Consider the following 23,643-nt stretch of genomic DNA (forward strand, 5'->3'; position numbering starts at 1 on the left):
TCTGATAAAATTGGGTGGCTATTATCCTTACACTTCAACTCAGACACAGTTGAGTGTATTGTATGGGCAGGAACCAGAACCTATTGCTAACAAATGTAAGTTCTATCCAATAGAGTTATCAGTGTTATTTCACTTCAGTGTGCAATTTCGGTATACGTTTTTGTTAACTAGAAGCAAATGATGAATATTTCAAAGAAAGATTATTATGGTATTCATGCAGGAAAATAAGTAGAGTAGTAAAAATGCTGATGTAGGGCTTCCCTGGTGGCGCAGTGGTTGAGAGTCCGCCTGCCGATGCAGGGGACACGGGTTCGTGCCCCGGTCCAGGAGGATCCCACGTGCCACGGAGCGGCTGGGCCCGTGAGCCATGGCCGCTGGGCCTGCGCATCAGGAGCCTGTGCTCCGCAGCGGGAGAGGCCATAGCGGTGAGAAGCCCACGTACCGCCAAAAAAAAAAAAAAAAAATGCTGATGTAAGAGATAGGTTCATATTCAATTCAAGTGGCACTTCATAAAGACCTAGTATGTGAACTAACATTCCAAATCCTCTAAAGGCTGAAACACTAAAACACACAAGCACATTCCTAATAAATGACTTCTTAATGAAGTGTACTGTATCCGTACTCTGGACTTAGAAAACTCAAGCTCAATTTCAAGTTTTCTCATTTATCTTGTGACTGAGTAAAATCACCTTATTACTTTTTTGTCTGTTCCCTAGTCTATAATTGGAAATAATGATGCTTATCCTGTCTTGTTTACCAAATGGCTGTAAGAACACATAACCTTACCTGCTCATATTATGTCTGAGAAAATGTACTATAAACTGTAATGCAGAATAAAAGGACTATGTAAATTAGCTATAGTCAAATCAGTAGGAAGATATTTGGATATATATTTGGCTTGAAAAAAAAGACTGGTATGTTTCTGAAAATTCTATCACCACACAAAAATCTGAGAAAGCAATGAAGTACAATGGAAAGTATAGGGCTAAGGAATCAGACAATCCTAGTTTTGAATCCTGTTTTCAGGCAACCATTGTCTATGCAACTAGAAAAATCTCAGTTTTGCTCTCCGTAAGATGGGGATAATAGTATTTTCCCTGCAGAATTTGCTGGGTTGTTAAATCTGTGATCCATCATCAAGGAAAGACTTGTTTGATTCTTTTGGAATCAGAAAAGATTCTAATTCTTGGTGTCAAAAAAAAATCATATTGGACTCATTTCTCATACCATATTCAAAAATAAACTCAAAATGGATAAAATATTTAGATGTAAGACCTGAAACCATAAAACTTCTTGAAGAAAACATAAGCAGTATGCATCTGACACTGGTTTTAGCAATATTTTTGGGATGTATCTCCTCAGGCAATGGAAACAAAAACAAAAATAAACAAACGGGACTAAATCAAACTAAAAAGTTTATACACAGTGAAGGAAACTATCAGAAACCAAAAAGGCCACCTACTGAATGGGAGAAGATATTCACAAATGATATATCTTATAAGGGATTAATATCCAAAATATACAAAGAACTCATAGAAACTCAACAAAATAATCAATTAAAAAATGGACAGAGGTCCTGAATAGATATTTTTCCAAAGAAAACATACAGATGGCCAACAGACACATGAAAATATGCTCAACATCACTAATTGTCAGGGAAATGAAAATCAAACCCACAATGAGGTATCACTTCACAACTATTAGAATAGCTATTACCAAAAAGACAACAACTAACAAGTGTTGGCGAAGATGTGGAGAAATGAGAAGCCTTGTTTGCTATTGATGGGAATGTAAATTGGTGTAGCCAGTATGGAAAACAGTATGAAGGTTCCTCAAAAAATTAAAAATAGAACTATCATACAATCTAGCAATTCCACTCTCGGGTATTTATCTGAAGAAAATAAAAACTCTAATTCAAAAAGGTATATGTACTCCAATGTCACTGCAGCATTATTTACAATAGCCAAGATATGGATACAACTTAAGTGCCCTTTGATAGATGAATGGATAAAGATGTGGTGTATACACAGATACACACACACACACAATGGAATGTTAGTCGTGATCAAGAATTAAATATTGCCATTTTTTGACAATATGGATGAACCTATAGGATATTATGTTAAGGGAAATAAGTCAGACAGAGAAAGATAAATGCCATATGATTTCATTTATATGTGGAATCTAGAAAACAAGGCAAATGAACAAACATAACAAAACAGAAACAGATTCATAGATACAGAGAACAAAAAGGTGGTTGCCAGAAAGGAGTGGCATGTGGGAACAAGAAAAGTAGGTGAAGAAGATGAGGAGGTACAAACTTCCAGTTACAAAATAAATGAGTCACAAGTATGAAATGTACAGTGTGGGGTAACAAGACTTATTGTGGCGATCATTTTGTAATGTGTAGCAATATTGAATCACTATGTTGTGTATCAGGACTAACATAGTATTGTAGCTCAGTTATACTTCAAAAAACAAATAAATTTATAGAAAAAGAGATCAGATTTGTAGTTACCAGAAGCAGAGGTGGAGGGAAGGGAACTGGAAGAATGTGGTTAAAAGGTATAAACTGCTAGTTATAAGTAAGTATGAGGGATGTAATGTACAACATGATTAACATAATTTACACTGCTGTGTGTTATACATGAAAGTTGTTGAGAGAGTAAGCCCTACAAGTCCTCATCGCAAGGAAAAAATTTGGTTTTCTTTTTCGTTTATTTTCTATCTATATGAGATGATGGATAGTCATTAAACTTACTGTGCTAACGATTTCATGATGCATGTAAGTCAAATCATTATCCTGTATACCTTAAACTTATACAGTGCTGGAAGAAAATAATTAAAATATTTAGATTAAAAAAAAAAAAGAAAGGAGTTGTGGTCTCCACTCCTGAGAGTGCTGTTGGAAAACAGCTTTCAGCTATCAGTCCCTTCAAAGGTCAGACTTAGAGGCAGAGACTCACCTGGCCCACAGTGATATCCTGGGTGTCCCACACCGAATGACTGACTTACATGGAAAAAAAAGTTCTGCCCCTCTAGGCCCGACTCAGGAAAACTCTCATGGGTCATTCTAGCTCCAGATCTTCCTGTGGTGCTGGCGAAGACGGTCATTGGGACTATGGAGTAGTTTAACTCTGGCCCAATCCTGCTTCCTTTCCTCCCTTCCACAGGTATTGGTCCCAGGGCACGCCATTCCAAACATCCTGTACCCTAAACTCTGTGTTAGAGTCAGCTTTGGGTGGAGGCCAGCCTGTGACATAGGATTAGTGATGATATATAGAAAGGCCCTGATAAACCATTCATCATCAGATAAGTAAAGGCTGCTGTGGTTATCCTCAAACAAGTAAACAATAAATTACACAGTGGTTAATAACTACTGCTGCTATGAAGGCAGGGAAGATACTGGTATATAATCAAGAACAAAGTTAGTTCAATCACTTTGATAATTAATAGGATAATTCAGGCCCAATATAGGTTATAGAGAACTAGGGTCATCGCATGGATAATTTAGGTCGAAATATACTTTTACATAAAATGCCTACACAACTGAAGCAGAATTTTTTTCTTGGATAGTTATGAATTATCTCATATTTTTATTTGTTTTCAAAATGTAAATATAGTCTAAGATGGCAAACTTTGACGAAATAATTCACTGGGTTCTCCAGTGGTATCTAAACAGTGGTCTTTATTTCTCACTGAGTTGATTATGGTTTTGTAACAAAATGCTTAAGGAAAATTAGTGAATAAAAAATGCCACTATAGGGCTTCCCTGGTGGCGCAGTGGTTGAGAGTCCGCCTGCCGATGCAGGGGGACATGGGTTCGTGCCCTGGTCCGGGAAGATCCCACATGCCGCGGAGCGGCTGGGCCTGTGACCCATGGCCGCTAAGCCTGCGCGTCCAGAGCCTGTGCTCTGCAACGGGAGAGGCCACAACAGTGAGAGGCCCACGTACCGCAAAAAAAAAAAAAAAATGCCACAATGGAAACTTGACAGAATAGAGTCAAACTGATACATAATAATTCCTGATATGTTAATATGAAATCTTATTACTGAAATAAGAAAAGACTTGATAGGCATCATCAGTTAATAAGATAGCATAAATAATGCTAAAAGTTTATGTTTTTATTCCAAGCTATTCCAGGCAATGCTGGACAGTAATCAACAAGTCATGTTTAGATGTGCTACACTGAAACAAACTCACAAAAACCAGTTCATCACCATAATATTAGAGCAACTAAGTAATCCTTCGAGATATATCCTTTTTCTTACCATTATCTAAGATAGTAAAAACAGGATAATTGTATATATATGAAATACATGACATTCTTCAAATCTAATTTTGTCTAATCCTAGAATCATTAATGGGGTAGGAGGCAACTACTCTTGGTTTTACCTCTTCTAAATTTTCCCATTTTGACAGACAAAAAGATCCCACAAATTAATTACTAATAGATGTAGCTAACATTTATTGAGTCCTAATATGTGCCAGATGCTATGCTAAGATACTTTTTTGGATAATTTCATTTTAACCCTAACAAATACACTATTAGGTAGGAGCTCTGATTATTGCCTTCTTTACAAATTGAAAAAAAAAAGAAAACTAGAAAGATTAACTAATTGCCCAAATGGCATAGGCAGAAGTTGAACCTCTCATATATATAATTGGAAAATTTAAAACCTAAACCAAATTAAATGAGCATAGCATCTTGTTTAATCTTTATAATATGTAAATCTATTAAATATATTAATATGAATTAGTCTTATTATCAAATGAAAAAAGAGTAAATCCTTCTGGAAAGCAGGAATAGTTTAGAATTACCCATTCATACTCTTTCTATCCTATGAATTGTAGAGTTACTTTTTTTAAACAGTCCTGACAACCACATATAAGCTTTCCATTTTATTCCTTTCTTTAGTCTAATTCAGAGTCCACACCATAAAATTTGTGTACAGCATTATATACAGAAGCCATATATATCAAAATTTACCCACTGAGAAATTTTCAAGGGTAATCATGGATGATAAACAATTTTCCCTCCCTCTCCCATATTCAGTAACATTTAATTACACTGTTTCCTATCTTGTATTTTATTTACAGCACTTATCACAATAAGTAATTATACATTTAGTTTCGGGTCATTTGTTTAATGTTTGTTTCCACACAATAGTGTAAATTTCATAAAAGAACAAATCCTGCTGGTTTTGTTTACATTGTATCCCCAGCACTTGGCATGGGCTTGTACCAAGTAGAGGAACAATAATTATTGTTGAATGTAGGAATAAAAGTTAGAAAGGAAGGAGGTGTTCACATTGTAACTTAGTTAAAATCAGCTCGTGAGAGATTGAGAATTCACTTTGCACATGATAAAGATCAATACATACATTATGATGTATTTTAAAAGAATATATTATACCTAATAAATGTGGATATAGACTTTGATGCTGAAAACTTACAGGAGAAACTTTTGAAAAGGTATGATCCCATCTTTGAAAATGGCAACTGAAATATTTTAAAATGTGGATAAAAATATTCTCAGATTAAATTATTAGCTGGTGGCAAAGATATGAGTTCACAAAACTAATTTCAGCACTAATTTCTGAAATATCAATCACAATCCATTAACCAAGTTAGAGATGCCACAGTGTAGGTACAACTTTTTTGGTGGCCCCTTAAACCATCTTGATAAGGAACTCATTAAAAACATACTTTAAAATCATATTAATTCCAAAAGTTAATTAATGTAATATATCATATTAATAGAAAAAAACCAAAATTATATAATCATGTCAATAGACAAACAAAAAGTATTTGATAAAATTCAATACACTTTCATGATAAAAATTCTCAAAACACTATGAATGAATACAAAGGAATTTCCTCAACCTGATAAAAGGCATTTACAAATAAAACACAGCTAATATCATACTTAATGGTATGGTAAAAAAAACCTAAATGATTTCCTTCTAATATCAGGAACAAGACAGAAATGTCCACTCTTTACTTTTATTCAGCATTGTACTGGAGGTTACTTTTATTCAGCATTGTACTGGAGGTTTTCAGGACTTCCCTGGTGGCACAGTGGTTAAGAATCTGCCTGCCAATGCAGGGGACACCGGTTCAATCCCTGGTCTGGGAAGATCCCACGTGCCACAGAGCAACTATGCCTGTGTGCCACAACTACTGAGCCTGAGCTCTAGAGCCCACAAGCCACAATTACTGAGCCCACGTGCCACAACTACTGAAGCCCATGGGCCTAGAGCCTGGGCTCCACAACAAGAGAAGCCACCACAATGAGAAGCCTGCGCACCACAACAAAGAGTAACCCCCGCTTGCTGCAACTAGAGAAAGCCCGTGCACAGCAATGAAGACCCAACGACGAAGACCCAACACAGCCATAAATAAATAAATAAATTAATTAATTAATTTAAAAAATTGTACTGGAGGTTCTAGACACAGCAATTACACAAGAACAAAAAAATGTCGACCTAGAAAAGAAAGAAGTAAAACCATTTTTATTTGCAGGTGACATTATGTTGCATATAGAATATCCTAAGGAATCAACTAGAAAAGCTATTAGGACTAATAAACTCAGCAAGATGGCAGGATACAAGATCAAATGTATAAAATCAATTATATTTCTACATATTAACAACCAACTTTATGAAAATGATATTAAGGAAACCATTGCATTTAAAATAGCATCAAAAAGAATAAAATACTTAGAAATAAACTTAACAAAAGAAGTGAAACTCTTATACACTGAAAACTACAAAACATTGTTGAAAAAAACTTAAAAAGTTATAAATAAATGGAAATAGATCCCACGTTCATTGATCATGTCTTAATATTGTTAAGATGGCAATGCTGCCCTTGACTGAAAGATTCAGAACAATCCTTATCAAAATTTCTGCTGCCTTTTTTGCAGAGTAAACAAGCTGATCCTAAAATTCATATAGAAATTCAACAGACCTAGAATAGCCAAAATAATCATGAAAAGAAGGAGCAAGTTTGTAGGATTCATACTTCCCAATTTAAAAACTTACTGTGGTACTGGCATATAGATAGATGTGTAGATAAATGGAATGGAATTGAGAGTCCAGAAATAATCCCATACAAATATGGTCAGTTGATTTTTGATGAGGGTGCCAAGACAGTTCAATAGAGGAAACACAGTCTTTTCTTTTCAACAACTTGGGCTGGGATAACTGGATATCCACATGCCAAAGAATAAAGGTGGACCTCTACCTTACACAACACACACAAATTAGCTCAATTTGGATTATAGACCTAACTGTAAGAATAAAAACTATAAAACGCTTGAAACAAAATATATAAATAAATCTTAATGATCTTGGATTAGGCAATGGTTTCTTACACCAAAAGCACAAGTAACAACAAAAACAAAAAAGACAAAATTTGACTATTTCAAAATTAAAACCTTTTTGTCTTACAAAGAATACCATGAAGAAAGTGAAAAGACAATCTGTGAAGTGGGGAAAACAAATTTGCAAATTATTATATCTGACAGGGGATATATTAGTCTGCTAGGGCTGCTCTAACAAAATACCACAGATTAGGTAGTTTAAACAATAGAATTTATTTCTCACTGTCTGGAAGCTAAAAGCCCAAGATCATAGCGCCAGCACTTGTTTTCTCCTGAGGTCTCTCTATTTGGTTTGCCCACCTTCTCACTGTACCCTCACATGGCCTTTCCTTGGTACATGTGAGTGGAAAGACAGAGAGAGAAAGGAAGCAGGCATCCTTGGTGACTCTCCATCTTCTTATAAGGACACTAGCCCTAAGTCCACCCATGTGACCTTATTTAACCTTTATTACCTCTTTGCATTTCTCCAAAGAATATATACAAAAGACAAAGAAACACATTTTTAAAATGTTTGAGACCATTAGTTATTGGGAAAATGAAAGTCAAAAATCACTATGAAATATCACTTCATACTTTCATACTCACTAGCATAGCTATAATAAATAAGACATACAGTAACAAGTGTTGGTGAGGATGTGGAAAAATTGGATTCCTCATACATGTAAAATAATACGAGCACTTTTGAAAACAGTTTGGCAGCTCCTTTAGAACATTAAACATAGAATTATTATATGACCCAACAATTCCAATCTTAGGTATATCTAAGAGAAATGAAAAAATATATCCCCCAAAAATGTGTACACAAGTGTTCATAAATCCACACAAAAATTTGTCCATGAATGTTAACAATAGATCAAAAGTGAAAATAGGGCTTCCCTGGTGGCACAGTTGTTGAGAGTCCGCCTGCCGATGCAGGGGACACGGGTTCGTGCCCTGGTCCAGGAAGATCCCACATGCCGTGGAGCGGCTGGGCCTGTGAGCCATGCCCGCTGAGCCTGCGCATCCGGAGCCTGTGCTCCGCAACAGGAGAGGCCACAACAGTGAGAGGCCCACGTACCGCCAAAAAAAAAAAAAAAGTGAAAATATTCCAATTATCTGTTTACTAGCAAATGGATAAATAAAATATGGTATTCCATATAATGGAATATTTTTCATTAATAAATAATGAAGTACTGATATATGCTACAACATGAATAAACTTTGAAAATATTACACTAAATTATAGAAACCAGTCACAAAAAAATCACTTATTGTATAATTATATATATATATGAAATGTCCAGAATTGGCATGTCTATAGAGATAGAAAATAGATTAGTGGTTGCCTAGGGCTAGGTCTAGGTAGGGGAGATGAATTGTGGGGAAGAGTGGGAGCAATTACTAATGGCTGTGGGATTTCCTTTTGAGAGGATAAATATGTTCTAAATTAGATTGTGGTGATGGTTGCACAACCCTGTGAACTTACTAAAAACCATTTTAAATTGTACACTTAACCTGGTGAAATGTATGATATGTGAACTATATCTCAATAAAGATGGAAGATATAATTTCATTTCTATTAAATCATTTTCTACATCATTTAGGTGGCTTTTCAATAATAATTACTAGTCTACTTATGAAGAAAGTATCACCTATTAAAAGACGTGTGGAAAAGCAATGAAGAAAAAAATAACATTTCTTCAGCTATGGATATCTAGTTGCTTTTCAAATGTTAAGTGAATATCTCCTACTTAATGCTATGTCTAAGCTATTTACAATTTGTTTGAAGGTTTAATCACTCAATATCTCTTTCAATTATCATGTTTGTCAGTTCACTGTCATGTTGACTTTATAGAATATTTACAGAGCTATTTGTTCTTATTTTGTTCTCAAATTTTAACTTAAAAGACCCTCCTGTTTCCCTAAGCAAATTCTATCCCTTGGGTTCTGTTAAGTAATACAAATGATACCAATAGCAAAAAAAAATACAGTAAACTTTGGTCTTCTTTCTGCCAATGATTTTAGTTCAAAGACACTTCACAAAGTCTCAAAATTGGATGGATCTCTACAAGTCATTACCTGCTTCCCCAATTGAGCACACAGGATTTAATTAATAGAATAATTGCTTAAAGAATTGGGTCTAGGCAAGAATCTAGATCTGGAAATGCCAACTTCTACACAGCTGTCCAACATGTACGCTTAATCCCACATTTCAAACCATTCTACCACTTCCATTGTGAGACAACCCCCCAAAAATGTAAAAAAGAGAAAATGACAGAGAGAGAATAATGAAATCATCTCATGGATATTCCATGCATCATGATCTTTTTCTCTATTAGATGGAGAAATGCCAATCTTTTGGCATTAGACTATTCTAGGGATATAAAAATATTTCAGGAAATAATACACATATACTCAAACAACTAGCACACACTATTACAGCACATTTAAATAATCATATTAAAAATGCTGAGCTAGTAATTTCAACTTTTAAATTAAATAAGAGATAGCTCTATTTTTATAAAAATCTATTGTTTATTTTTTGGTAAATTCATTGTTTAACTTTTCCAAGTTGCAAATTTTCTCATGAGAACAGTGATTTTCTATAGATCATAATTTTGATTTTCTAGTAAGTAATAAAAACACAAATCAAGAGAGAAAAAATATTAAAGAATCAGCAATATCTTAATAATATTAAGGCTATCAGATATTCACAGTACCTTATTTCTCCACAACTCAAATATCATTAAATTGTTGTGTTAATAAAAATAATGAAAAACGAAAACCTTTTAAAAATCTAAATTTGATAGTAAACGCCACATGGGAAGAGCCATAATATCTATCATTTGATAGCCTCTCTGCAGAGCATATTTTTCTGTGATGGTAAAACTTAAGTACAGAAAAAGATACCCTCAGTTGGCAACCAACCAATGACTGAAAAAGAACTACTACCAGGCACGAGCAACTGAATATCCATAACTGTAGAAAACTACTCATCTTTAGAAATTTCATCCTTATATTTTCTCTATTCTCTCCCATTCCTCTTCCTATATTAATAGGGCTAGAATATAAAGAATAAATATGACAAAAGATTATAATAATATATTGGCTTGGCCTTATATAATCAATAATTCTAATTTATAAAACCATAAGATTTGTCTAGTACCTCTAAAACTAAAGAAAAAGTAAAATTGTTAATGTCATTTGACATGATTTATTGAGCAAATACTAGAGCAACTACATTGGATAGAAGGTTGTCACTCTCTGAATATAACCTACTTGTCATTAAACATTAAATATATTGTAAAGTTTCATAAAATCAAGTTTTTCCATATACTTTACTCTGAAAAGGAAGAAAATGAATCCACAACTACTAAAAACTGGGCTTCTTGCTACTCTGGAGCTTGGGCTTCTCACATTCTCTCCAGTTGCTCAGCAACTGTAATTGTATTAGAATCATTATATTAATATTAGATACTACCAAGCTTTATTTTTCTTTCTTACAAAAGGAGAGCTATTGTTAAATCAAATAATTTATTTGAGGATAAAGGTAGCAGCATTTTGAATCTGAATGGGCTCAAGTGTATCTTTCAACCTGCACAATTCAAATCACTCCTATGCAGATATAAAACATCCAGTTGGATTATGTACTTTTGTGTCTTGTGTGATAAGACCTGAAAAAACTCAGGACTAATATAAATCCTTTTTCAAAACAACTAAAGAGTCTTAGTTGATATAATTATTTAAATTATGCTCTCTTTTGAAAAAGCTGACCATAGAAATAAATTCATTATAAATCAACAAATTTTCAAAAATACTTAAGATTGGATTTTATTTTTTATTGTTTTATTTTATAACTGGAAGAAAGGACTATCCACACTTATTGGTAGAATGTTCTACAAAAAAGCCAATGCTTCTGGATGATTTTCAGAAGCATCATATAACTTACTACTACTCAGAACTACCAATAAACAAATGATTTGACCATAACCTTGGTGGTGATTTGTGCCTTATTTACAGAGTTTACCAAGAACCTATCATGATGACCACCCTACATTATTAGCCAGTAAGTGTTTTCTGAATCAAAATGAATAAAATAATCAATAGAATATACTCTAAAAAACCTATTGTTAAATAACCTGAATTAACCCAAATCTGGCTAGAGGTTTTTTACCATGACTAGCCTCTAATGGGCTTGTGCTGTTAAAAAATAAAGCCATTTCAACACAGTTTTTATATCTGAAAACCAATAGAGAAAATTTAATGAAAAAGGAACACAAATTACCAGATAATTCATATGAATACTATGATAAATCATCTTCTATCAATACAGATAAATTATTCTGTCTCATAAGAGAAAAGAATATGGCAAGACAAAATAAATTAGGATACTGTTTCTTTCTCTAAAAACCTGTATCCATCACGATACACTAAGTACTTATGCACTTAAGGACATTGTTATCCTTGTAAACACCTTATAAGTGCAGTGGTTCCAATGACTCAAAATGAACCTTCATATTTCAATGCTTATGACACATTTTAACATATAAAGATAAAGTGACTATTTTTATCTTACATAAATCAATCCAAATCTCTGCTAAGTTCAAAAAAATGCATTGGCAAATGCTTTAAACTGGCAATTTAAACTGAAACATATTTATACTGTAGACAGAGAGGGCTTATTTTAGCAAGGCCAACTCAAAATGAATATTCTAGCTATGCTTGTTATTATCCCTTACTCCCTTAGAGCAGATAATATTTTTACTCTTAACTGTCAGATTTTGTTTTCAACTTTGAAATTTTAACTGTTTTTTTTCAAAAAGAGTTAATCACACATAAAGGTAACTGATTTGAGGCATCAAATAAGGCTATAATACAATACAATGCCAACATTATGAAAGATCCTAAAATTGGGGGGGAAACTTAAAATTGTACAAGGGATGGAGCTAGCTTTCTTTTTTAAGAATGATAAGAAGGGACAAAAAACATTATGGGAGAGTGGTGATAGTCAAACCAAATATAGGTCATTTGCTATGTTAAATAGCTTACCTTTGGGTAGATGTTTCAAAATGGGGCCAGAAGACAGTGTTGAGTGGGGCTATACTGTCTCCACCACACCCGTATGGATAAAAAGGGATCGAACAAATGTCAAGAGAATTGGCACACAAGATAGGTCAGTCACTACCCATCTAAGCAACAGAAAAAATGGGAAAAACAGAATTCTTAGCCCTAAGCTTTGATTTGGTCTTGGAACACTATGTTAATACAACATTAACATAGTGTTATGTGATACAACATTCTCCTCATCTGGGGAGAATATTTTTAAATGTTACAGAGGAGCAGCTTTTGGAAGAAGTGGCTCTAACACTGCCTATGGGCTTCAGTGTTTTTTAAATGCATGCAGGAAAGTTATGTGGTCTCTGAAGATGCTCTCTTAATGGTTTCTGTCCAAGACTTCTCAATGTCGAAATCTTGTGAAAGGGCCCATTCTCTCATTTTCCAAATGGAGCAAGAGCTGAGAGGACAATCTGAGCCCTGAGCTTCTCTTCAACACTGCTATTTATCTTTGTGTCATGCAGAGTTCTGGCAGATAGCACACACAAAGGAGTCAATTGACAATGTAATTAACAGATAATCTACAGAAGTATGGACAGGGCTATGGGAACCAACAGGGGATGGTGAAGCATCCAGGACCTAGCAACAGTAGGAAGCTGTTACCACCCCTAAGTCTAATAGGACAAGAAGATCAAGCAGCATTATTAGATTTCAGTGAGAACTAGAACCTGAGCAGTATAAGTAGAAAGACTATATAGTGAACTGAGGGGTAAAAATAGAGACTTCCTAGATCAATCAGGTTTATAAAAGTGAAAGAGAAGCAATAATTACAATAGGAAAAATATCTTTTAAATCAATCCTCGATTTGTCAAACTGTTTATTTGATGTGTCAGTATGGTCAATAACAATTTCTTCAGATGTTTGCTTACTTGTAGAAAAATCTTTCCCTAGTTCCATCAGTGTTTCATTTGTATGTGTATCAAATTTTGTATTATTGCAAGACTTTTTTAAAAAGTATGGACATATTGATATCCTCCTGTGTATAATACATATTCTTCATGGGATTTTGGAAAATATAACATTAAATATGGATCTTTTAGGAAACAATTGAACAGTAAGCTTGGTTTTAAAGCCACTTATGCATGCTCTATGGAGGGCAACAATCTTTGTTCTGCTCATTGAAATATCTTGTGTCTAGTTCAGTAGCTGACATGTATGAGGTACTCAGTAAATACTTGTTGAATGAAATATAAATGACGACTATTTTGCTGTCTATATTTTTATGGTAGCCCATAATACTTCTGTTATTTTCTTTTTACTTCAGATGCTGCTTTCAAGCCAGATAAGGCTTCACAGTTTGCTGTCTACTACCCAGTTTCTCATGGTCATTCTCTGTCTAATTTCAACCCCAATTTAAAATGAAAGAATTCTCTACCCATGTTTATTTTATCTCCTACATACAATGTATTGGTGAATCATCATTTCCTATTCTATAACATGATTCTTATGTGTTCTTCTCATCTTCCCCCAACCCCAAAGAAGTCTTTATCACCAGCCTCAGTTAATTGCTTTTTAGACAATGGAAACTATCTTTATGTTGATACTCAGTTTCTATGCCATCCCTAAGTTACTTTTTATAACTTTCAAAATTATTTTACATTTCCTTCATTTTGATTCTGTGTTGCAATAACTTACATCATCATAAATTCCTAAGTATTACCTACAAAGTATTTGAGTAGCCACTTATAAAGATATACCACACTAAACACATGAACATGCTGATTAGATTAGTCCTGGGTAAACAGAATATTTTTAAGAGTAAATAAAAACAAATGAAAAGAATATAAATCTTATTTTTATTTTTACAAAGCCTAACTAAATTAGAGAGAGGCTACATGAAAACAATAGAACTGCATTACTTATGGTTTGACAGGAGGTTTTTGTTTGTTTGTTTGTTTTGGTTTGTTTGTTTGCTTTTAGTTTTCTTCCTAGAATTGATTAATAATGAGTTTATACAATGTCCTAATTCTTCAATGGATGAAGTTATTGACAATTGACAAGTAAACATCATACTCATATGGAACATAAGTATTCTAATAAAGATGCCATTTGAAAAATAAACTCATTTACTTTAAAGAATTAGCTCATGCAATCTTAAGTCACTTTCATTAAATTATAAACATGTTAATGTTACTTATATCCAAAAATAACTGACAGTTTCTTCTGTCGTTGTTAAAGTGTAAGTATTTCGGCCCAGTTCTAACATTTGCAAGTCCGGAGCAAGAGTACAAACAGAGGACCCAGCCCTCAGCCTCACCCCATTCTCTTCCTAAACCAGGCTCCATCAGGAAAATCAGAAGCCTGGTGTGTGTGTGGAGACCACAGCTGCATCTGAGCCCTACTGGCTCCTCCCTGCCCCTGGCTCCATCCCCCAAGACAGATTCAGAAAGAGACCTGTGCAAGGCCAGGAAGCAGGTTAGGGGTATATTTGGGGCAGAGAATTTCTGGCTCCCTGGTACCAACATTATGGGATTGGGATGTGGGGGATACAGGGAGGGACATGGGCTCCAGTTGGGCATGTCCCTTTGGGAGAGATGTGGTGGGAGGAGGGTCAGCCAAGGATCTGGAAAGAATGCAGCCCAAGGCAGGGTCCTGGTTGTCCAGGTCTAAGTGAAGGGCAGAAGAGTACCGACTGCATTTCATGAGAATTTTTTATGGAAAGGGTCCAAAACATTACAAAAACTAAAAACACTCAGAAAACTTGTGAAGTTTTTTACCCTATATAGGAAATTTTCTGAGATGTAGTAGATGTTCACAACTCTTATTTCAACACAATGCTCTTTTGAAACTGCACTTTCCTACACTAAGTACTCCAAAGCTAATAAACCCTAAAGCAAACTCTAAAACTCAAAACATGAACTAAAGTATACTTTATATTTTCCTATATTATATTTTTTGTTTCTATGTACACTATATCTCACCGATGTCTACCAGGACACATGTTAAGTGGATATAAAACTGAAGTAAATAATAATAAAACTGACAACATGTCCTTGATTCTAAATAAATTATCAGCATTCTTTAGAGTATCCACTGGGTACACATTGTTGCATGGGGATATTAATGATTTACAAATTATTATTTTTCTGCATGTTGTTACATTTTATAGAGAAATATTTCAACAAGATACAAAACAACTATTCTTTACTTATGCGCATTTTTGACAGATTATTGTTTTTAATGAACCACATAATGGAGAAGAGGAAAAGAAATCAGGTCAGATGAAGCATGCCATATTGATCAATTTTATAATAAGCTAGAGTATCAATATTAGGAACCGAACAAATGGGGAGATTTCTAGGATCTTGACCCTTTACAAGGCTACAACTCTCTACCAGGAAACTGGGGCCCAAGTGTCCACAATTGTCAGGAAATCCCACTTGGCTCCTGTAGGAATGTGTAAAATTGTCATACAGCCTCCTCCCTTGAATAGAGTAAAAGAGAGCAGTCCCTAGTTTTTAGGGATGTCAAAGACCCCCTTTTTCCTCAAGGGCCACCCCAGTTGTGAAGGAAATATGTCAGGGGTTTCACTTAGCATGACAAGGTCCCATTGGCAGGTACACTCCATCTAATGCTTCTGGAGTCAGACCTGGTGGCCAGCATTTTCCAGCAGGGCCTTTGTGACGGCTGATCTCAAAGTTTGTACCTCTAACTTTGCTCGGCTTCCACATGGTCTCTAAGTGGCAGCTTTCAGCAATGGCGTCCATGGTTGACTTCTCTCAGCAGCTGTTGCTAAGTCAGCTATTCCGTGTGGTTGCTGTTCTAACACTGGCTGCTGGTAGAAAGCAGTGTCCTGAAGCCATCTCTGTGGCTTTTCATCTACCTTTTGCATTTCAGATCCTTCTCACCTCCTTAAATACTGGTCTAAAAACATCTTCTAGGTTTTGTTTCTTTAAATCAATTAATGAGTTCCCTGTTAACCCCCAGCACCATCTCTAGAAGGCATTTCACACCAGGATTCCTGGTGAGAGCTATAGACATAGTTAGGATACTTTAGTTTTCTCAAATAATTGCATTTTAAAAGAATTTACTTAAAATCTTTCTTAAGTCACAATTGGGCAACAAGACTCAGTAATATTTTTAGGGTCTGTTGACTCTCCCTTCCCTCCCTACCCAATCCCAACCCCAGCTGCTGACTTAACTTTCTTTGCTGGCAGCAAAGTGCAAAGAAAGTAAATGAAACACGACAAACTGCCACAATAGATAGCAACTCCAGCCAGTCCTAGAAGCCACCACACCAATATTGTAAGCTGTTTTCTATTCTAGTCCTGGTGTTCTGTCCATGTATTATTGGCCACCAGACAGAACAAATGAGGTCATATGGGTTAATGAAAACAGTTTTCTTACAAGGACAATAATCTCAGCAGCAGAAGATACTATAAGTCTCCATTACTCAAGAAGATTCCAATCTCACAGGCTCATTACGATCTCTCTACTTAAGACCTAGTTCATCCTTTTGTGATCATTTGTTTTCTACAACACAAACCTCTCAAACATTTGTATTACAATATCCTGAGCATGAGAAGGGGGCCCTGTAATCTAGGTAATCAGTAGTGCTGCCTGTGCAAGTTGGTCTGGGTTGGACCCTCTGTTCCACTTGGTTCCCAAGACAGATCCCTGTATTTGGCTCACCTCAATTTGAGGTAATATTGAGAATGTATGCACTTTATAACAGCATTTTTCTTACTCTCATCTCTTTGTCCTTTCATTAATAAAATAGATTTGGGTGAAAAATACCTCCCAATAATGTCATAATCCATGGTGCTTCGTTGCTATATTTTGCTGCGCCTAAGATGTCAAGTTCTGTTGAGACTCCCCTGGTTAAAATCAAACTCCCAGGATCTCTCATTGTTTATTCTCCCTCAGGAAGTTAAAGGAAGAACTTGTCAGCCTTTCAAAAGAGAACCTGAACTCATATTCAAAGAACTTAGCAAAAGGCTCTAACATTTCTTTTTTAGTCTACTTTAGAGAGCAACAAGGGTATTTATTCATATATACCTATCATCCATCCTCTATTTATCTATTATCTAACCTTCATATCACAAACACTCTAAAAGTGATTGTGAACTACTGATTTGGTTATTAATCAAGTCAATCTGTCTTTTCTTTTCCAGTACAGGTAGGGACAAATACTTAAGTACAAGGTATAAAAGTTATCAGAAAGCACATAAAGTTTCAGCTTAAGTATAAAAAATTGACATACAAGTTGATCACCGATTTATAAAAACCCAGAAGATGTATTCCCTTCTTGATATGTCCCTAGGACATATCCCTGTCCTAGCTATGTTTAAAAAATACATTTAAGCCCTATTCCAGAGATAAAATGGATATTAACAACTATGGTTTTCCAACAATTCTCAGACTGCAATTTTGTTCAGGGAGCTACTTCTGAATTATTTGAGTTAAGAAAGGGCAAACATTTTAAATTATTTAGTCTTTGCTGATTTTCTAATACAGTTTATCCATTCGTTTATAGGATCATCTTTTTAAGCACAGTATAAGTTTGCTTCTAATGCCACACACCAGTTGCCATAGCAATAATTTTCTTCCATTCATGTGTACATTGACTTCCTTTCTGTTTTTTAGGCTACCTTTCCAGACACTTTTGCTCATGGAAATCTATGAAAAGTCATTTTTCTTCATGGTGTTGTCTAAAGCAAATGTTTAATGAGTTTTAAATCTACAAATGCAATATGCCTCTGCTGTGCTGTGTTCTTCATTTATCACCAAATAATACACATTTCTCTTAATCAACTTAACAGATGAAGGAAATCAGATTGATCACAGATAAGCCTAGATAAGCTGAGTTCCTTAATATACTAATATATTCCAAGGCTTTGAAAACTTTAGGTACTTAAAATACAATGTGCTTTGATAAGGTCCTGCCGAATACTGAGCTAGCCCCTCCCCTCTCCCATCAATATCCAACTCACAGTTCCTTCCACAGGTTCCCTTCATGCTTCCAACTGTTTATTTTTTTTTAGGGGTCAACTCTTACATGCTATGTCCTTTCTCATAATTATACAACAGTAACTCTTTTAATGAATATTATACAGTCCTATCCTATTTTATAGTACTGATTCTTCTGAAATTCATCGAAATACTATCAAACCTGCAATATTTTTGACATTTAATGAATTCAGAACATACAATCATGGACAGATAGCCACACCACACCACGCACGCACACGCACACACACACACGGACACACACACACACACACACACACACACACACACACAACTTGTTCCCTGCCTCAACAATTTACTTGTGGATATGTTCTACATGGGGCCATAAACAATGGAAGAGCTAAATAACTATACAAGGGAACACCCATGAAACACTGCAAGGCATGATTAATTGCTTGAACAAGGGGTATAGACCATAAGGTTCATGGCAAACAAGAGACTAATCATTTTGCAATTCAGAGTTAAAGGATTATTTCCCCAGCTAAATACAGAAACTTCTGCCTGGGCATAAAAAATGTACCACATCTGGTCCAGTTAATAAAGAGAACTCAATGAAACCTGCAATGAGAACTTCAGTACCCTGAACCCTTCAACATTTGCTAAAATTGCTCATTGACTTCAATTTTGATGCTTTCTTCCCCTCATGACAAACTTTCAATATGCCTTCTAAATTGACTGTCATGTCTTTAACCCATTTATTCAACAAAAGATTTCATTCCATCCAGCACTGTGCCAGCTATTGTAGTACATGATCTATGTTAATCAAATCATGGGGCAACTCTATTTAAGTAAATAGGGTTTGTGACACAAAGAGTAAAAGCAGACATAGGGTCTTCAACTAAAAGCTGGGTTATACTTCAAATACTCATCTTCACATAGTGTGATTGGAGTTTTTTAGGCACATACATCTCTGATAGCATCATCAAAGTTGTATATTGTTATGTACACATATTTTCTATCTTACATTTTTAAAAAAGTCAATAACAAGTCAAGGCAGAGTACCTTTCATTACGGAAGAGGGTGATATTATTTTACTGAATATAAATAAGTTCATAACACCCCAACTAGCCAAGCAAACAACTGTACATGCCACAGAACAAGACAATAGTTATACAACAATTTATCTATTTGTAAAAATGTAAAGATTTATCAAAGGGTATATGGTGATACATTTCCATCTTCTGTTAAACTATTTTAAAAGTTAAAGATAACAAATTAATCTTTAATCAGTCTTGAGGTCAAGAGAGCAAAGCACATTCCTGGCAAACCCTGTGTTGAATGAAGCCTATTTCTAACCCAGTAGTCTTTGTAGTTCCAGCTCTAGCTAAAAGCACCTTACAAGAAGTATTAAGTTGCTTTTCAGCATGGCTCTGTCAAAACAATGAAGAAATCCAATAATTTAGCTTTGCAAAATCTAGAAATGTAAATAAACGAGATGCATTTAGGCAGTTTTGCGCATTGTGTTTTCATTACACTTTCAATGTTTTCCTTAACTTGTGAAATATTTTGTCAGTTTGGAGGGAGGAAAAGAAAACCTAAAAATTTCATCATCTCTAAGAATTCAAATCCAACTCTAACCCCCAAAGATGTCATCTCATCTCTTCATGGGTCCTTACAAGAACATAAACCAAATAACCCATTAGTTAACCAGTTAGTGAACTTTATTTTCTGCTGATTTACAGAATTATGTTTTATACATCATGTAATAATCACAATGATGTGATTAGCCAGATGTTCTAACTTCATATCAGAATGTCTATATTTATTTGATAAGGCACTAGAGAAGAAGCAAATTTAATTTTTGTATATTGAGGGTAGAAGGAGGGAAGCTGAGTGATGTTCCCTTAATTTTTATTACTATAGAAGGGCATAACCTTAACTAAACTTTCAGACAAACCTTGTGTTTCTTCGATACACCATGGACCTAGGCCTTTTATATAAATTTACAATTCAGTTTTATACCTGATCTTTCCACATCAAGATGTATTATCTTTCCCTAAATTTCTTCTCCATTATTAGCAAATGGTTTCCTATTTGTTAATAGGAAAACCCAAACGGAACCTAAACGGAAAACCCAAAAAATCTCAGGGCTCCTTGTCATAGAGGGAGGGACAACTAGGGGTCTGGGAGGGAAATACAAAACAGATTAATCATCCTCTCTGCACAAGAATAACAAGCATAATTCTACTTTTTTCTGTAAAGCTTTTTGCCAAGCAAGGGATCATGCAAAAATAATCAGATGGCAGCTTGATGCTTATTTAACTAGAGCTCCTGGCTGTGCCCTGGCCTTTTGGTACCAGTTAACTAACTAGATATTGGTATAAAGATACCACAGCTAATCATGTAATCCCTGTGCCTTTACACAGTCACTGGAAGATGCACTAAATTAGGACAAAAGGATCAATATCAACTGAGAAGAGCCTGCTGTAATCTACTGAAAACACAGCGATAAGGAGGTAATGAAGAGGCAAATTTGAATAGGGAAGTAGAGTACATTGACAAAGTTTAGAGCCAAAATTCACATTTGGAACCCATTAAAAAAATCATGAACATTTAGTTTCAATTTCAAAGACTTCAAAGAGCATAAAACAAAATAAATAAATATGGCAGGAAAGCAACATAACTATAGTCTGTGTCTCATTCTCTCAGAGCCTACATCTTAATAACCACTCAATCGAAAGGCAGCAATCTGAAGTCAAGTGTCATACTCATGGTAAAGAACCAAAACTGTAGCATCACACCCACATCTGCCTAGATGAAGAAATGTCAAATTCAATAGCTTTACATAAAATCATATTCAAAGGACAAAATAAAGCATACCATGTTGACAAAGAAAAAATAAAACAGGACTAAGATAACCTGTATGTTTTTCAGAATAAGCTACCTTTGAAAAGAAGAAATAATATGTTATGCATTGAGCAGTTACTTCCACTTTGAAAAAACAAAGGGCTATAGGGTTTGCTCAAGTACAGAAGAAGTGAAAAGGGTATTAGGACCTGGTACGTGATTCAGGAGAAAAAGTGTAAAAACTGCAATTTATCTGAACATTCAAGATAAATAAGTAAATAACTCTAAACTGCAAACATAATTTGCCTCTTTACCTTTGAAAAGCACTTTAAATAGCAAAGAAAATTTATTTTTCCCCACATTCTGGCTGCTTTATAAAGTCCCTTGTGACTGTGAATAGGTATTTTCTCTCTGTGTTCTACAAATGAGAAAACTATAAGACTAATTATGTACATTTATAGAACTCTTTTTGCCTTAGGGGTTCAGGGTGCCTTATTATTTTGAAATGACTAAACAGACATTAATTATCACGATACCTTTGTGAGGTATGTAAAACTACAATTAAATGAGTATGATTGAAAGATTAAAAATAAAAAATAAATTTTATCCTGCATTTGTTCCTTCTTAAAATCGCCCCTATATAACAAGATGATCCCGGTTGGGTGATTGTAACTACAGCAATACTGAGACACTATTTTGGAAATATAAAAATGTTGTACAGTGTTTTTTCTTCAAAGGTACTAAAAAAATTGACCTCAAATAAGTCTTAGAATTTTCTAATCAAAAGGAAAGGAAACAGAGAAGATGCAATAGGAAGTCAAGAAGAATGATAAATGAGCAGACATTTATTAAATTAACAAATATCTACTCAGTTCTGATAATGGAGCAGCCATGATTCTAGGTCCATGGAATATCGAAATGAACAAAACAAAGACCTGTCCTCATGGAGCTTACATTCCAAAACAGGAGCAAGACAACAAAAAAATGAATAAATAAATAATTTCAGTTGAAAAATAAATTCTTATGAAGCAAATACACCAGGGTAAAGAGGCACAGTGAGGGCCTTAGTATATGCAAAGAGTAAGAGAGGGACATGACACAGAGATCAAGGTCAGGAAACTGAGAAGATGAGAACCAGAAAATGTTCCATTAGTGTGGAGACTGGATAGCATAACATACATGACATGCTTAGCATGTAGTAATCACTCAAAACAGGTTTTGTGGTTTTGTTTGTTTATTTATTGAGAGTTTTGTTTTTTTTTTCCTTTGAGAACTAGAGCAACAGTCTAAGCTTTGAGTTAGTGTATATTTTCTAGTTAGTGAATCTAATGAGGCAAATGGTTCCTCTTATCACAATGGTTCTCAACCCTGCCTGAACTATAGCATAGCCAGGGAGTACTTTTTAAACGATGGATACCCTGAAAGCCCTCTGAAATTTCTGATGTAAGAATTTTGCAGGTAGGATTGATAACCTGTTGTTGCCGCAGCCTTCTCCAACACACCCTCTAGCACTGCAGGAGACTCAAGCACTCAGGATTTCAGGGCCAGACAGATAATGTTGATGTACCCAGATAGGGCAGCTTAAGAAACAAACACGAGAATTGTAGCACTCAGCACTCACTGAGGTATTAAAAAAATATATGAAAACTCTGTGGGCTGAATTTGGCTTAGAGATTGGCAGTTTGCCAGGGCTACAAAATGAACACTATCTGACTGCACAAAATATAAAGAACTCTGATCCCAGTGATGAAGTTCTGCAAAGGGTCAGGATTGGCTAGGATTTAGCCATAACTCTGCAGTTACAGAGTGCAAAACCCCTCAACTCTGGGACAGCATCCATTGGGCTCTTCATGCCAAGATGTAATTCTCACTGTCATCAGGTAAACACTTGTAACAGAAATTCAGAGAAGACTGAAGGGGACAAGCCAAGAAAGGAAACAAAGGCTATAGTCATTCGATAAGCTCTAGTAAATAATTCCACCCAGCTGAGATCCTCAAGTGAGAAGTCACAAAAACTATATTTTCCATTCTACAGTTAAACATGGCAGTTTCAAAAGGCATAAATGTTTAAAATGATGCAAATTATTTTTTTAAATGTATGGAAAACAATGTTGACTCCATTAGAGGGCATTACAGAAGTTTTTGGCCATCTGTATGTTCAGCTCATCTTTACATGAAAACGCACGGACGTAATTAAGAAATAGAGGAAAACCAGGCAAGAGACACCAAGCACCTTCACATTAAATATGATAGAATGCATTCATTTCATTGCCTAATTTAGTCATTATTGCTCAACTGAGTAGTTCACACAAACTACAACATATGCATTTAACACATATATAAATATACGTAAGCACAGAGATTTCTGTAAAATGTTTCATCCTCTTGTGTCATTTGTGTCAATG

General features: G+C 35.0%; 1 protein-coding gene across 1 annotated transcript in view; it reads right to left on the bottom strand.

Moving 5' to 3' along the window:
- NAALADL2 (N-acetylated alpha-linked acidic dipeptidase like 2) overlaps positions 1-23,643 on the bottom strand; it is a 1,488,397-nt gene that overhangs the window by 1,087,329 nt on the left and 377,425 nt on the right. The window contains exon 4 of the mRNA XM_022571899.2: positions 1-23,643. This exon is cut by the window's left edge and continues 32,700 nt beyond it; it is cut by the window's right edge and continues 51,002 nt beyond it. The gene's annotated coding sequence lies outside the window, so the exon portion shown is untranslated.

The sequence above is a fragment of the Delphinapterus leucas genome, chromosome 4, assembly GCF_059928025.1.
Source record: "Delphinapterus leucas isolate spDelLeu-1000000601 "Yukka" chromosome 4, BTC_Dleu_Yukka2, whole genome shotgun sequence".
Classification (NCBI taxonomy): domain Eukaryota; kingdom Metazoa; phylum Chordata; class Mammalia; order Artiodactyla; family Monodontidae; genus Delphinapterus; species Delphinapterus leucas.